Source organism: Macaca nemestrina, chromosome 8, assembly GCF_043159975.1.
Source record: "Macaca nemestrina isolate mMacNem1 chromosome 8, mMacNem.hap1, whole genome shotgun sequence".
Classification (NCBI taxonomy): domain Eukaryota; kingdom Metazoa; phylum Chordata; class Mammalia; order Primates; family Cercopithecidae; genus Macaca; species Macaca nemestrina.
Window position 1 is genome coordinate 122,362,875 of NC_092132.1, and position 13,441 is coordinate 122,376,315.

The 13,441-nt window shown below is 37.2% G+C and overlaps 1 protein-coding gene across 4 annotated transcripts in view; it reads right to left on the bottom strand.

The window, feature by feature from the left end:
* The window catches only part of LOC105476616 (neuregulin 1), a 1,125,049-nt gene that overhangs the window by 720,040 nt on the left and 391,568 nt on the right, over positions 1 to 13,441 (bottom strand). The gene's annotated exons all lie outside the window — the stretch shown is intronic.

The following is a 13,441-nucleotide window of genomic DNA, read 5'->3' on the forward strand; positions in this document are numbered from 1 at the left end:
AGTAATAAAATGTTTGTGTTTTATTAAACACAATATGAAATGTTTATTAAACATAAAAAGCTTTATATAATTATGATTGTAGGGTAGGTTATATGTTTTTATTAAACATAAAACAATTTATTAAACACAATATAAAATGTTTGTGTTTCTCCTAATCATTGATGGGATGCTCTCCATCTTAAAGATCTTAAATTAATACATGACCTAACAAGTCTTCACAGCTTAATCAAAAGTTTTTGACGGCAAGTTTTCTTAGCTGAATGTTTCTTTCATTACTAGATATTATGTGTGTGCTTATAGCATAGATGTATAATGATTGGACTATTACCAGGGGGCCCATACATCCTGGTTTTCCCAGAATAGTCTCAGTTTTACATCTATTGTCCCAAGACGATTGTCAAGATCTCCTCACTTTCATTTACACCAGATTGAACAATACAGTATATTGTGCAATTACCCATTACAAATAACTAGTAATGTGGAATCTTTCCATCAAGCATTGGTCAGACAAATAATTTGATCACTGAAAGTACTTTTCTTTCACTAACTATCATTTTGATTGAGGTCTCTTTCCAAATGGGTTAATTGCAGCTGTTTTCTTCTGGAGCTTCTTTTCTGTGTTCTATATCATTGTTTCCAACTTCAGGAATACTCAGTGAAGCCTACATAATTCCATTCTCACCTTCAATGCTCTTAATCAAGTGAAAAAATATTTAAAGCTTGATAATCAACTTAGAGTTGGCCATCTTTTGTATTGTCTCAGCCTGGAAATACATCTAGAAGAAATATAAGTCTGATAACCAAAAATAATTAAGGAACATTTACATCTTTACAGTTTACAAAAATGCCCCAAATCATAGCTTTTATTACATACAGTGCAACATCCTTTTCCCACCTTTCTCACATGTAGTATTTTTTTCTCCAGACATTAAATAAGGAAAACATTGTCCTCAAAGGTTTTTTTTATCTCAGCCTAACACACAGTACCAAAAATTAGAGCAATTTCAACCCCTGTGGGTTACCAAAGGAGAATACAACTGTAATCAGGGATTTGTCATTGAAGAGGTTATCAAATGACTTTGATAAAACAAATATCAATTACATCTGCATTAAGTATAAAGACAGAACAAGAACGAAGAACCAGCATGGGTCTTTTAAGGGGACCTAAAGAATAATCTGAAGGAATCGTTTAGAAGAACATGCTATCAAGAGGTGAGAAAAGAAAGGGACTACCATAAAATCAATCCCTTCCAAAAGAATAGAATAGGGGAAAACAGGTACTTGAAAAAATGCAGGAAGAAGGCACTCCTCTCTATGTGACCCACTCTTGAACACTTCCGAAAGAGCCCTCACTTACCCAGGCAATAACCATTATTCAACTCTCCATGAGGCTGTCAGATTGCAAGAGGCAGCAGAATCTCTAGCACATCTGTACAAATAACGCTAGAAATTTGTACAAAGCTAAAAAAAAAAAAACTAGTTCCCCCCAACTCTGAGGTCTGAAAAAAACTTTTTAATATACTTTTCAAAACCCAGGAGATCCTATTGATTCAGTAGCAAGACAAACCTGGGGAAGACCTCTTTCTGCTCCATCTGAATGACACTCATAAAACATCGTTCTTCCCACGAGGAAGAAGGCTGTGCTCCGAAGAAAGGTTGGGGTGACAGGCACACTTCGTTCCAAGCAAATTCTATGACAGATGCATGAGTGAACTCGAAATATCTCAGAAAGGACCTTTCCCTGTAAAAGGTCACTGCACAAAACACAATAAAACTGTCTCCTATAGCATGCTCATTTTCCAACTGACATGCCTCAAAAGTGCATGAACTGAGAACTTTTATGCTCCACACTTGGCTAAGAGACATTTAGAATTTTGCATTCTCTTGGGTACTTGCATGTCTGTCCTGTAATATCATTTTCATTTTCTAGGAACTCTGTTCTGTCCTCTTACCTCCTCCTGTTTGTGTATTGGTTAGGTTTTATTTTTATAATTTATTCTTGTGATGTACATTTTAATATGACACAACAAAGAATGCAGCTCACGTTTCTCACCAAGTGATAAAGGCATTTTCTATATCTTCTTCTACGTAGCAAGTGTCTTCTAAAAGTTCACCTGGCCAACAGCTTTCTACTATGCCTCCTTCCTTCACTAGCCTTGTTATGGGCATTCACCAAAATCAAAACACTGAAATGTGACTTGCCTAGTTGTGACAAGAGAAAAAATGTACATTAGGAAACAGCATAGGACTGGGAAGTTGTCAGCTATAATTCATGGTCATCTACAATGCTTGTTTTAAAACATCACCAGTGAAAGGGCATACGGCATACAACATTGCACATAACTAACTAGTGTATATAGATTTACAGATAACAAGAGGAAGGCAGGAAAGTCTGGAATTGTCTGGTATTGTTGCAGTATCTCGGGAAAAAATGTGTACCTATCAGGTGTGTAAAGGAAGCTCAGAAAAACATGTCATCACAAAATGATACATTGAGAAACAGTTGTATGAGAGAAGAGAAATTCCAGGGACCAGAAGTTTATTACACACTCAGGGATAACACAATATCAGAGGTGAGTATCATAATAATTGACTGTTGGTCCGGTGCTTTAAAGGAGGTACTTTAAATCCTAAAAATTAAAGATACGCTGTCAAAGAATTCAGAATCCATTCATTGATTATAGATTTAGTGATGCTCTAGGTAAGTAATTATTACGCGTCAGGAAAGTTTTTGCCTTCACTCCTTTCAGAGCTTCTACTAAATATTTATACATTAAATATTTACACAAAATTTAATTCTATATAAGTGAATTATTTTGACAGCATAAGTATAGTATATAATAGTTTAACAGAACACAAAAGAAGTACATAATAACCAAGAAAGGGGGTGCTATTTTGGGATGAAGATGAAGATAGATGATGATAAGTTCATGACATTGGTCCCTGAAAGTAAAACAATCTAAAACCTAACCTTAGCATACTTCTTGAATCAATTTTAACTTATTTATGTGGTCATAATTGTGTTTACTGCTCCATTTTAAAATGTGACAGGCAGAAAATCACAGTCTAAAATATGCTATAAGGTGACTACAAAACTGGTTGGAGATGTTGCAGAAATAAAAAGAACAAAAGCTTCAGGGAGTCCAAGGGTAGAAATAAAAGACATGACTGAAAACAAAACCCAATGTAAGTTCCATATATGAAACAGCTGCATATGCTATTCTCCCGTGCAACCCATCATCTCCATTCGTGGTATCAGGAAACAAACAACAGGAATGATTCCAAGCAAATAATAATCATCATCCAAGAAAATAATAATCATGCAACCATCCCCCAAACCAAAAACCAAAACAAAGCAAAACAAAAATTATTGTTTGTGCTTCTCTAAAAAAATTGAACTAATTCCCAGGAGAAAAGCAAGGCTTTAGTTAGATGTTGGCATCTGGGAATAGTAATTTTCACATTCTATTGTGGTGGAGGCTCATCAATGCCAAATTTCACCTCTTTAATATATTGGATCACCTGCCCCTCCCTCTGTTTCCTCTATTCCCACAGATGTCACTCGGGATAAAGATGATGATGATGATGATGATGATGATGATGATGATGATGATGATGATTTGAGACAGAGTCTCGCTCTGTCACCCAGGCTGGAGTGCAGTGGCCGGATCTCAGCTCACTGCAAGCTTTGCCTCCTGGGTTTACCCAATTCTCCTGCCTCAGCCTCCTGAGTAGCTGGAATTATAGGCACCTGCCACCATGCCCGGCTAATTTTTTTTGTATTTTTAGTAGAGATGGCGTTTCACTGGGTTAGCCAGGATGGTCTCTATCTCCTGAACTCGTGATCCGCCCGCCTAGGCCTTCCAGAGTGCTGGGATTACAGGCGTGAGCCACTGCGCCTGACCAAGATTTTAAGTATAAATAATTCTATTAGATCAAAGGAAAACCAAAGCAGTCTGCCATTTTTGTTTCCCTTAAATACAAATAGACAATCAAAAATAATAAATATTTTAGGAGATCTGGCAACATTATGGGTAAAGACTAAGGCAAGATGAAAACAGGGATAGTGTAAGAAACAAACAACAAAAAGACAAAAGGAACTCTAATAAACTTACACAAATTGGAGAAACTATTATTACCAAAAAAAAAAAAAAAACAGAAGGTAACGACAGTTAAAATAGAGAGCAAGAAAGACTACGTAGGAACTAAAAACACAGTTGTTGGAATAAACAAAATAGAAAAGTAGAGGGACTAAACACAGCAAAGGGACTCTCACTAATTAGACTCAAGTACAAAGACAGAAGTCATGAGAAAGGGTAAGTCTAGAAGATCTAACATCCAGATATTAAAAGTCAGAGAAAGAGAAGAGAGAAAATGAAGGAGAGAAAATATTAAAGAAAAGATAGAAATAAAATTTCCCATAGCTCAATGGAAGACACTAATCTATAAACCAAGAAGTTTCACTTAGTGTATATTGTAATAAGTACAAAAAGGATTCTCAAGTATGTCATTGAAAACATGTAAATACCTAAAATAATGAGATACTCCTGAAAGTTTTTAAAGGGAAACAGGAGGCATAAGACTGGTACTTGACTTCTCATCAACAACAATGGATCAGAGCTTTAAAATTTCGAAAGGAAACTCTTTTCAATCTAGAATTCTATTGTCGGCCAAAGGGTCACACAAATATGACAGCATGCAAGAAAGAGAACATTTACCTCTTTCTCTTAGGAAGTTACTTTAGGATGTATTGTAATAAAACAAGAGGATAATTCAAAAAACAGGAAGCTACCAAAATATCAGATCTAAGCAAGAAGTTTGATAGCACCAATAACACCAAACTTAGACATTAGCGATGTAACAGGATGTCCAGGAGCTGTAAGTCCAGTGTGGAGTAGGGAAAAAGAGGACTCTAGAAGGGGGATATATTTGGAGTGGGGGAAAGCAGACCAAATAGACCAGATAATATGATACAGAGTAAAAAAAAATATATATCTATGAAGATATGATGCAGGAAAATAGAATACATAAAAGAAATGCAGCTTAGTTTTAAGCAATTGACTAAATATAAGGAAAGAAACATTTATTTGAACTCAAATGCTAGGAATCTTTTCAGTGAGTTAGAGGTCATGACATTGGTCTCTTAAAAAAATGTAATCCTAACATACTTTTTACCTAACATTAAATGATATTTATGTGGCAATAATAATGTTAATACTGTTTATTGCTCTACTTTTAAAGTTAACCTTTGGGCAAAGATCATTGCCTTTTTAGCAGGACATGCAAATATCAACAATCTAAACACAGAAAGAGTGATCAACAGAAGTAGGGTCTGAAATGAGTGAGAAAAAGTTGGGGAAAGTATATGGGACCAAGATCCCCATTTCATCCTGTGGGGAATAAAGAGATAATGTTGCAAGTCATCAGAATAAGAAAATGACTTTAAGTGTTTTACTTAAAGCTTGCAGCTATGTTACAGTTATATGAATAGGAGGAGAAGATTAATAGAAGAAGGAGAGTTAAGTATAAATAACCAAAATCCCCATCTTGCCAATTGCAGAGTGAATTGCCTAACTCTGATAGATTCAGATATTATTGAGTGTTCTACCAAAAAGTCTAAAATAGTTGGTAAAAAATTTTAAAAATAAAAATAACTAAAAAGACTACTCTAGGGAGTAGAATGCCACTGGGGAAAATGGAGCAAGAGACTTCTACGTCTCATTGGCACTGCTTCATGTGAGCATTAAGGTGATACTTTGATAAGAAGTAAATATGTGTTTGTATGTATAATAATTTTAATAGTAATCTTGGAATACTTTCTATGTGCGATACATGTGTTGTGCCAGGTACCAGTATAAAGTCAGATCTTTATTTATTTTATAGGCTATGTATAACTTTTGTATAGAGGGCTTTATAAATAACCTTTACATACAGTGATATCCCTTTACTTATGAATTTGAGTTCTTGAAGATTTTCTTCTTCTTTCTCTATAAAATTTCATGATTAGCAATTAAATAATCAAGTTTAAATATGGTCCTTCACTGTGTCCTTTTAAAATAATTTAAATTGATACATAATAGTTGTACATATTTTCGGGCTACATGTGATGAATTAATACATTTGTATAATTTGTAAAGATCAAGTCGGTATAATTGGAATATGTATCACCTTAAATGTTTGTCTTTTGTTAATGCTGGAAACATTCAAACTATTCTCTTTTAGCTATTTTGAGATAGAAAATAGATTATTGTAAATGACAGTCACCCTACTCATCTATCAAACACATTTTTCTGAATTGCAAAAACACTATAAAGGTGTAAATACTGGGAACCTGAGGGTAAGGTATTGTTCATTAAAAGAAGGACAAAGCCCAGGAGGACAAGGTCAGGAACCATAAAGATATTTTGCTCACTTCACTATTTCAATAAGGCCCTTTATCTTCATAGGCTTTTAGCTTTAGAACCCAATAAGTACTTAGCTTATACTTACACAGGAAAAGTGAAAAGTTCAAAAGGACTGAACTGATCCTTAACCCAATGACCTAGAAGACAGGGCATGTTTATTAAACCAGTCTCTTGAAGTTGAAAGTTTACAAAACATGGGCAGTGGGGAACAGGAGTGGTAAAAATCTCTGAACATGAAACATTTCACTCAGCTCTCCTAATGTATCTTGTTTTGACAAATTCACACCCAGTGGCCCATATTAATGAGGTGGCAATTAAAAAGCAAGCTATGTCAGAAGCTGAAGAATGACTTTAGGACAAATGTTTATCGTTCCAGGCCATGTGCACACCTTTGAACCTTTGTGAAGTTCAAACATGCAGAACTCAATGCAACGCACCAGGCCTTTGGCCAGTGTAGGACTCAATACGAAATAAATAAATGGGAAAAGAAAAGCAAAAGCTGATCAAGTATAATGTCATTATACAGTTGTAGCTTCAGAATTTCAGATTATCTTAGTACTTAAATATAAACACACTATGTCTATAAAGAGATCTATTCACACAAATTAGAAGTGCTTGTCATATTGGATTAGAAAAAGAAACAGATCATTTCTCATTGGAGGTCAAAGATAGAGTATAATTACTCTACTTTTTGCCATCTTTATGGTGAAGAAGCTGACATCTTTGAAGTTGACCCAGAAACTGTATTGGGTGATTTTGTGTCTCTAGTTAGTTGTAGGGCAGGTGATAGCAAAAGATTCTGGAGCCAATTCACAAATACTTCCCAGGAGATGTTAGAAGTGAGTCTACTCATTAATGCTAAAACATGCTTGCGTTCCCCAAATCATCTCTTTATCAACTTTACTATATCTTTGCCATCTCCAAAAGAGAAGAATCTAGCTTTTAGCTTTTTTTGTTGTTGTTATTTCTTTTTGTACTTTTTCAAAGCAAGCCTTATTTTAATTTCAATTTGCATTAAACACTAGAGGCAGAGAACACTATATTTCCCCCTGGGTCTCATATAATCTTGGTATTTTTGCCACTTCAGGAAATGTAGTGAAGAAATAGAGGTGTTTTCAGTGCCAAGGACTGCAATGAGTTGATTTACAAGATTTAAAAATAAAGGATATGATTAAACAAATGTGAGGTTAGGTCAGTAAACTCTACATGTTTGATTGGCACATATGAACATACCCCAGACACCAATAAAAAAATATGAAAGTAATCTTAGGGCTGCAAGGCTGAAATATGGTTGAGACTCGATGAATCAATACTATGATAGACACAACCCTAATCAATTATATCAGACACATTTTTGGAGAGAGGTCGTTGGTTGAGAAAAGCAAAGAAAAAGGAAAGCAGAAAATAAACGTTATATTCCCCACATTGGTCACAGGGACTAAAGCAGTATCATTTTCTTGGCAAGGCCAGCCTGGTGGAGGTGGGAATGTTAAAATCATCTTAATTGGAAGATAGCAATTAAGATCAACTCCTTCTCATTGTTTTAAAGTCATATTCTCTCGCAACTTTCTGAAAATTTGGCATCCCATGTCACTAATTTACAGGAAGACAATGAATTTGTCAGGCCAACTCAACATTCTCATCAAACAGATGCATTTCTCATTATAAATTGATAATTTGGCAGTCTGATTACAATTGGGATCGCCATGTTGCTTCTCCTTGGGGAGAGGAGTCTGTGAATTGTTGTTGCCTTGAGTGTCATGGCCTGTTTAACAGTTACATTGCTCATTGTAAATAAAACTCTTGGCATTCTAGTTTGTATTTAATACAATATGTGAACTATGTTAACATGAACCTGATTCTGAGGAATGGATCCACTCCTACCTAGTCTGCTAGCAAAGACACAGTTCTCAGTCTGCAGTCCTGAGGGAATAAGGCCCAGTATCATATCACCAAGGAAAATACCACCAAGGGGGCTCTGTCTGGGTAGCCAGTCCTGTTCAAGTCTTCCAGTGTCTGAGTATACCTTTGAGTTACAAGATGTAAGAAAGACATGTTATTTTAAAGTGGTGAGTAAGAACACAGCTATTGAAAGCAAAAAAAAAAAAAAAAAAGTGTCAAAATATGTAGTATGCCTTCCTATAGGCTTTGTGGCAAGGGAGGAGGGAGAGAAGAGAAAAAAATGAACTCAGATTATATAATTTGCCAAATGTCATTATAGTAACTTTACGTTCTATATTTGTCTTCTGAGAAATGCTTTGCCTTACTGTAATCTCTAAAACGGCAGCTAGATTTTCAATGGAATTACATTTGAAGAAATAGTGTGGAGAAGAGAGCTTAGACAAGGCCCATAAGCATATAATACATCTATTACATTAATTCCCAGAAGGAAATGACTTAATTCTGAATGAAAATGATCGATGTCAATCAGAACATTCTTGTAACTGGCACATTAAACAGATAAGGATATGATTAAACAATCTTATATAGAAAGATATATTATTATCCTCAGAGCTCAAACGTTACACACAAAAAGTCACCTAAAACTATCACATACTATGTCTTTATCCTAAAATGTTTGAGGAAGAATAACAACATTCAGCTAGTGCAAAAGCTGGAGCTTCTGTCTGTAATCCCAGCACTTTGGGAGGCCGAGGCAGGCGGATCACCTGAGGTCAGGAGTTCGAGACCAGCCTGGCCAACATAGTGAAACCCCGTCTCTACTAAAAATACAATTAGCCAGGCATGGTGGCACATGCCTGTAGACCCAGCTACTCGGGAGGTTGAGGCAGGAGAATTGCTTGAATCTGGGAGGCAGAGGTTGCAGTGAGCCAAGATCACGCCACTGCACTCCAGCCTGGGTGACAGAGTGAGACTCGTCTCAAAAAACAAACAAACAAAGAATAAATCTGCTTTTCAAGGGAAATGCTTGCTTTTGAGGCAGTAAACATCCAAGTTTAGGTATACCTGAGATGGAGACTATGCTGAAGAGACAGAGAAGCCTCTGGGTAGGTGATACTAATTCCTTGATACATCAGAGTGTTTCTGATTACTTTTCGCCTTCATTACCCAGTTAATTACTACAGTGTAGAGCTCATCTATAAAACAGCAATAGCCCTAATACCACAACAGCACATACATCAAATAGAAAGGAACTTCCCAAACATGGTCACATTTTTCTTGGTTTTGCACACAACTTCCAGACATCATCATCTAAACGTTTTAACAATAACATATGATTAACATAGGCATTTGGGTAGCCTTAGAGCTTAAAGCTTCTGTTGGTGACTGCAGGCCACACTTGTCTCCCTCTTGACTACTTCTTACTGCATTTATTGTCACATGTAATTGACTCTTTAGTCAATAAGCATTCACTCATTCAAAGCGCTAACTGAACATTTTAACCAACACCCTTGGGGATACAAAGATAAAGATATTGACCACTGCCCTCAAAAACTCACAGTCACGCGATGTGCTCTAATTACCACCATTGCACATCATGGTATCATCTTAGCCTGCTGGACACAGAGTTTTGCCGTTGAGATGTCCCCTTGTGTTTATTCATCACTTCCATGTCTATATTGGGAATTTTTGTATATAGCACAGTATACAATCCATTGGTGGGCAAAAAGGAAGTTTTCTAACAGTTCTTTGTGTCTGATTAAGGGATAAAATGCCATCTTCAATTGTAACTGCAGGAATATACAGCTAACAATGTCGTATTTAGGCAATTATATTATACCACCTTTTAACTGTCTATATTGTTTTCTTTCTTTCATTTATTTTTGATAATTAACCAATACTACTTGTATAATCAGGAAAATATAACCAATGAAAATTAGAAAAATGGAACTTAATGAGAAAGAACTGCTGAATGTTTCAAATATGTATGTGCTGTCCCACAAACAGATATGTAGCAACATTTATAGTATTTAAAGAATATTTAGCTCAATGTGGGGGAAAAAATTCCTGCTTTGCCTGAGAAGAGAGCTTCTGCTCACCATGACTCCTCATCATTCTTTTTGCTCATGTATTCAACCTACTAGAAACTGTTATAACAACAGAGATGCAGTAAAAAGCCCTTTGCAATTCACCTTTAATCTTTGACCCTTGTTATGTCTGTCACTTTTAATACATGTGTTCTCTCCATGGTATTAGCGGACATGTTTGATAACTAAACATATCATGTCAGAGGCCACCCAGTAGCTTTCATGGTGAAAAGAGGTTTGATCCCCAAAACATGACCCCTTCATCCTGGTCGTTAAGTCTATTTCTAGTACTGCAAATTATTCCACAGGGCCAAGCAGAAGAGTGTCCCAGAGCGTAAAGCTCAATCCAGACTTCCTGGGGGCTCCTTATTAATTTTATGCTCAATCCACAGCTACTAGTGAAAATATTATTCTATTCATTTTCTCATTCACTCATTCAATCCATGCTTGTGTAGTGTGTATCTGTCTGGTATTCTGACTAGCCCTGAGGACTCATGGCAAGTGATGAAATGGACACAACCCTCACACACCTTTTGGTCAAATATGGAGACTTAGTGGCCACAGACCATCATTTCTAGAGTCAATTCAGCCAGCCAGGCAATTCATGTGCCCTGGCAGTTCAGGGGTCCCCGAAATAGATCTGCATCAATCAGTTCTTCCATCAGCATTTCTACCACTGTTTTCATCATTCATTCTTATTCTCATGTACGTTAGCCAAAGAATGGTTTTCTACTTTTAATGAAGTTCATTCTGTGTTTACTACCATGGTTTTCTGAGTGTGTGTGGTGGTAGGAGACAGAGTATAGCTAACCACATCGGCCAGATCAAACATGGAGCTCCAAAGGGCAACAGAAGCAGTAACCTTACCTTCTTCGCATTCAACATAAACATGTAGGAAGAACCCGGTTCTCCTCAGTTTCAGAGTGTCTATGATGAGCATGTCATCCATAGAACTATGAGAGAACATAACTATTAAAAAGTATGGCAAAGTGACTGTAATTTAGGATTTTGCCTTTTTGTGCTAACCTATTACAGCTAGTACTCTGCCGTGCACAAAAGCAAGGTAAACTAAGTGTTTTCTTTCTTTCTTTCTCTCTTTCTCTCTCTCTCTCTCTCTCTCTCTCTCTCTCTCTCTCTCTCTCTCTCTCTCTCTCTCTCCCTCTCTCTTTCTCTCTTTCTCTCTTTCTTTCTTTCTCTCTTTTGAGACGGAGTCTCGCTCTGTCACCCAGGCTGGAGTGCAGTGGCCGGATCTCAGCTCACTGCAAGCTCCGCCTCCCGGGTTCACGCCATTCTCCTGCCTCAGCCTTCCGAGTAGCTGGGACTACAGGCGCCCGCCACCTCGCCCGGCTAGTTTTTTGTATTTTTTAGTAGATGGTTTAGTAGGGGTTTCACCGTGTTATCCAGGACGGTCTCGATCTCCTGACCTCGTGATCCGCCCGTCTCGGCCTCCCTAAGTGCTGGGATTACAGGCTTGAGCCACCGCGCCCGGCCAGTGTTCTCTTTCTTATACATTTCTAAATGAGACGAAATTTGCTTTGATTTTGTTTGTCCACTCAAAATTTGATTTCTGGACCCTACAGCTTGCTAAAATACAAACTCTTAAATCTCTAAGGTGAATAATTCCTAAACTATTGTTTTAGATTTGAAAACGTAGAGGTGGGAGGATCACTTGAGACCAGGAGTTTGAGACCAGTCTGCCCAGCACAGTGAGACCCCTGTCTTTGAAAAAAAAAAAACCAAATAAAAAATTAGTGGGGCATGGTGGCACATGCCTGTAGTCCCAGTTACTCAGTAGACTGAGGTGGAAGGACCACTTGAGCCTGGGAGTTTGAGGCTTCAGTGAGCTATGATCATACCACGGGACTCCAGCCTGGGTAACAGAGCAAGATCTTGTTTCAAAAAAAAAGAAACAAATGGAAAACAAAATGTAAAGAACTTCAAATAGTTGTATAGCACAAAGCAAACCAAATACCCAACCATATGGCTATTACAGAGATGGAAGCTTAATATCCCTTTGGGGGTTCTCTCCTGTGTCTCAGATCTATTTGTTTCTTATTACTGACTCTGCTATCTATCTGTATTTTCCATGAAAACCCTAACTCAACATTTCAGTCATTTGCATTCTCTTGATAATAACTGCTCTTCCTCCTACTTGTCACGTGGCCTCGACTCACTGAGATGCCAGAAATCAGGGCACCATGCTAAGTCTTCCAAGTCCAGTAAATTCTACTCTTTTAATGTCTCAACAACCACTTATCCATCTCCCTCTGCAAATATGAACTTATCTCTGTTTAACTTAAAATACTATGTTGTAAGGATCAAGTCAAAACTATGTAGTAGGTCATAAACCAGCTCATGTGTGCTGGTCTTTTATTTGAATCCCCCTGCCCTCCAACAAATCTCCCATCATTCCCCCTTTCACATCTTGTGGTCCAGGAATATTTGATTTGTTGTTGTTGTTGTTGCAGTTCCTGAACACTGCATTCTCTATCTCCCTGGAGGCTTTCATGCAAGTGTTTCTCTTTGCCCTTCACTGGCTGAGGTTTCTGGCATGCTATAATTCTGCTTAGATGTAATTCTTTGAGGAAACTTCCTTACCCTTTCTTCCCCACAACTGGCAAACTGTTGAAGTTAGATGTCCCTCCTTTGAGCTCCCACATTTACATACCCTATCTTTATCAGTATCACAGCATGTAACACACAGAAATGACAGATAGTCAAAGTAGTGGACATCTCAAATACCCTGACTTAATCACTACACATTCTATGCATGTAACAAAATCTCACATGTGCCCCATAAATATGCTTCCTTATCTGCCTCCTAACATAAGACTGAGCCCTTCCAAGTTGGGTCCCTGGATTCCAAGTGCATGCACTGGACCTAGCACTGAGTATAGCAGAGGTTGTTATACATCATTGGTAGTCAATACATATTTAAATACATAAACAAATGAGGCATTCTTTTATATTCATTCTAGAAAATTCATTCATTAAAAAAAAATGAGGAACAAATGTTTGGGTGAAACACAAGGGCATCTCCTGCTTCTC